Here is a 4,296-nt window from a genome sequence, read left to right on the forward strand (position 1 = left end):
TGCCCATGGAGCTCTGCAAACTGAGACCAGGAACATGGGGTGGTGAGTTTTGCTTACCGGGGCAGAAGCCTTTTTGTGTACCAGGTAGGCCCTCGGCCCTTAGGGGCCGGCTGCCTGCTGGATTTCCGCGAATCCGAAGATGCCGCCCAGGGACAAGCTGCCACCTGTGCCAACTCGGGCTGCTTTGAGAGTGCCCATGGAGCTCTGCAAACTGAGACCAGGAACGTGGGCTGGTGAGTTTTGCTTACCGGGGCAGAAGCCTTTTTGTGTACCAGGTAGGCCCTCGGCCCTTAGGGGCCGGCTGCCTGCTGGATTTCCGCGAATCCGAAGATGCCGCCCAGGGACAAGCTGCCACCTGTGCCAACTCGGGCTGCTTTGAGAGTGCCCATGGAGCTCTGCAAACTGAGACCAGGAACGTGGGCTGGTGAGTTTTGCTTACCGGGGCAGAAGCCTTTTTGTGTACCAGGTAGGCCCTCGGCCCTTAGGGGCCGGCTGCCTGCTGGATTTCCGCGAATCCGAAGATGCCGCCCAGGGACAAGCTGCCACCTGTGCCAACTCGGGCTGCTTTGAGAGTGCCCATGGAGCTCTGCAAACTGACACCAGGAACGTGGGCTGGTGAGTTTTGCTTACCGGGGCAGAAGCCTTTTTGTGTACCAGGTAGGCCCTCGGCCCTTAGGGGCCGGCTGCCTGCTGGATTTCCGCGAATCCGAAGATGCCGCCCAGGGACAAGCTGCCACCTGTGCCAACTCGGGCTGCTTTGAGAGTGCCCATGGAGCTCTGCAAACTGACACCAGGAACGTGGGCTGGTGAGTTTTGCTTACCGGGGCAGAAGCCTTTTTGTGTACCAGGTAGGCCCTCGGCCCTTAGGGGCCGGCTGCCTGCTGGATTTCCGCGAATCCGAAGATGCCGCCCAGGGACAAGCTGCCACCTGTGCCAACTCGGGCTGCTTTGAGAGTGCCCATGGAGCTCTGCAAACTGAGACCAGGAACGTGGGCTGGTGAGTTTTGCTTACCGGAGCAGAAGCCTTTTTGTGTACCAGGTAGGCCCTCGGCCCTTAGGGGCCGGCTGCCTGCTGGATTTCCACGAATCCGAAGATGCCGCCCAGGGACAAGCTGCCACCTGTGCCAACTCGGGCTGCTTTGAGAGTGCCCATGGAGCTCTGCAAACTGAGACCAGGAACGTGGGCTGGTGAGTTTTGCTTACCGGAGCAGAAGCCTTTTTGTGTACCAGGTAGGCCCTCGGCCCTTAGGGGCCGGCTGCCTGCTGGATTTCCGCGAATCCGAAGATGCCGCCCAGGGACAAGCTGCCACCTGTGCCAACTCGGGCTGCTTTGAGAGTGCCCATGGAGCTCTGCAAACTGAGACCAGGAACGTGGGCTGGTGAGTTTTGCTTACCGGGGCAGAAGCCTTTTTGTGTACCAGGTAGGCCCTCGGCCCTTAGGGGCCGGCTGCCTGCTGGATTTCCGCGAATCCGAAGATGCCGCCCAGGGACAAGCTGCCACCTGTGCCAACTCGGGCTGCTTTGAGAGTGCCCATGGAGCTCTGCAAACTGACACCAGGAACGTGGGCTGGTGAGTTTTGCTTACCGGGGCAGAAGCCTTTTTGTGTACCAGGTAGGCCCTCGGCCCTTAGGGGCCGGCTGCCTGCTGGATTTCCGTGAATCCGAAGATGCCGCCCAGGGACAAGCTGCCACCTGTGCCAACTCGGGCTGCTTTGAGAGTGCCCATGGAGCTCTGCAAACTGAGACCAGGAACGTGGGCTGGTGAGTTTTGCTTACCGGGGCAGAAGCCTTTTTGTGTACCAGGTAGGCCCTCGGCCCTTAGGGGCCGGCTGCCTGCTGGATTTCCGCGAATCCGAAGATGCCGCCCAGGGACAAGCTGCCACCTGTGCCAACTCGGGCTGCTTTGAGAGTGCCCATGGAGCTCTGCAAACTGAGACCAGGAACGTGGGCTGGTGAGTTTTGCTTACCGGAGCAGAAGCCTTTTTGTGTACCAGGTAGGCCCTCGGCCCTTAGGGGCCGGCTGCCTGCTGGATTTCCACGAATCCGAAGATGCCGCCCAGGGACAAGCTGCCACCTGTGCCAACTCGGGCTGCTTTGAGAGTGCCCATGGAGCTCTGCAAACTGAGACCAGGAACGTGGGCTGGTGAGTTTTGCTTACCGGAGCAGAAGCCTTTTTGTGTACCAGGTAGGCCCTCGGCCCTTAGGGGCCGGCTGCCTGCTGGATTTCCGCGAATCCGAAGATGCCGCCCAGGGACAAGCTGCCACCTGTGCCAACTCGGGCTGCTTTGAGAGTGCCCATGGAGCTCTGCAAACTGAGACCAGGAACGTGGGCTGGTGAATTTTGCTTACCGGGGCAGAAGCCTTTTTGTGTACCAGGTAGGCCCTCGGCCCTTAGGGGCCGGCTGCCTGCTGGATTTCCGCGAATCCGAAGATGCCGCCCAGGGACAAGCTGCCACCTGTGCCAACTCGGGCTGCTTTGAGAGTGCCCATGGAGCTCTGCAAACTGACACCAGGAACGTGGGCTGGTGAGTTTTGCTTACCGGGGCAGAAGCCTTTTTGTGTACCAGGTAGGCCCTCGGCCCTTAGGGGCCGGCTGCCTGCTGGATTTCCGTGAATCCGAAGATGCCGCCCAGGGACAAGCTGCCACCTGTGCCAACTCGGGCTGCTTTGAGAGTGCCCATGGAGCTCTGCAAACTGAGACCAGGAACGTGGGCTGGTGAGTTTTGCTTACCGGGGCAGAAGCCTTTTTGTGTACCAGGTAGGCCCTCGGCCCTTAGGGGCCGGCTGCCTGCTGGATTTCCGCGAATCCGAAGATGCCGCCCAGGGACAAGCTGCCACCTGTGCCAACTCGGGCTGCTTTGAGAGTGCCCATGGAGCTCTGCAAACTGAGACCAGGAACGTGGGCTGGTTAGTTTTGCTTACCGGAGCAGAAGCCTTTTTGTGTACCAGGTAGGCCCTCGGCCCTTAGGGGCCGGCTGCCTGCTGGATTTCCGCGAATCCGAAGATGCCGCCCAGGGACAAGCTGCCACCTGTGCCAACTCGGGCTGCTTTGAGAGTGCCCATGGAGCTCTGTAAACTGAGACCAGGAACGTGGGCTGGTGAGTTTTGCTTACCGGAGCAGAAGACTTTTTGTGTACCAGGTAGGCCCTCGGCCCTTAGGGGCCGGCTGCCTGCTGGATTTCCACGAATCCGAAGATGCCGCCCAGGGAGAAGCTGCCACCTGTGCCAACTCGGGCTGCTTTGAGAGTGCCCATGGAGCTCTGCAAACTGACACCAGGAACGTGGGCTGGTGAGTTTTGCTTACCGGGGCAGAAGCCTTTTTGTGTACCAGGTAGGCCCTCGGCCCTTAGGGGCCGGCTGCCTGCTGGATTTCCGCGAATCCGAAGATGCCGCCCAGGGACAAGCTGCCACCTGTGCCAACTCGGGCTGCTTTGAGAGTGCCCATGGAGCTCTGCAAACTGAGACCAGGAACGTGGGCTGGTGAGTTTTGCTTACCGGGGCAGAAGCCTTTTTGTGTACCAGGTAGGCCCTCGGCCCTTAGGGGCCGGCTGCCTGCTGGATTTCCGCGAATCTGAAGATGCCGCCCAGGGACAAGCTGCCACCTGTGCCAACTCGGGCTGCTTTGAGAGTGCCCATGGAGCTCTGCAAACTGAGACCAGGAACGTGGGCTGGTGAGTTTTGCTTACCGGGGCAGAAGACTTTTTGTGTACCAGGTAGGCCCTCGGCCCTTAGGGGCCGGCTGGCAGCTGGATTTCCGCGAATCCGAAGATGCCGCCCAGGGACAAGCTGCCACCTGTGCCAACTCGGGCTGCTTTGAGAGTGCCCATGGAGCTCTGCAAACTGAGACCAGGAACGTGGGCTGGTGAGTTTTGCTTACCGGGGCAGAAGCCTTTTTGTGTACCAGGTAGGCCCTCGGCCCTTAGGGGCCGGCTGCCTGCTGGATTTCCGCGAATCCGAAGATGCCGCCCAGGGACAAGCTGCCACCTGTGCCAACTCGGGCTGCTTTGAGAGTGCCCATGGAGCTCTGCAAACTGACACCAGGAACGTGGGCTGGTGAGTTTTGCTTACCGGGGCAGAAGCCTTTTTGTGTACCAGGTAGGCCCTCGGCCCTTAGGGGCCGGCTGCCTGCTGGATTTCCGCGAATCCGAAGATGCCGCCCAGGGACAAGCTGCCACCTGTGCCAACTCGGGCTGCTTTGAGAGTGCCCATGGAGCTCTGCAAACTGAGACCAGGAACGTGGGCTGGTGAGTTTTGCTTACCGGGGCAGAAGCCTTTTTGTGTACCAGGTAGGCCCTC

Source organism: Motacilla alba, unplaced genomic scaffold, assembly GCF_015832195.1.
Source record: "Motacilla alba alba isolate MOTALB_02 unplaced genomic scaffold, Motacilla_alba_V1.0_pri HiC_scaffold_57, whole genome shotgun sequence".
In the NCBI taxonomy this organism is placed as follows: Eukaryota; Metazoa; Chordata; class Aves; order Passeriformes; family Motacillidae; genus Motacilla; species Motacilla alba.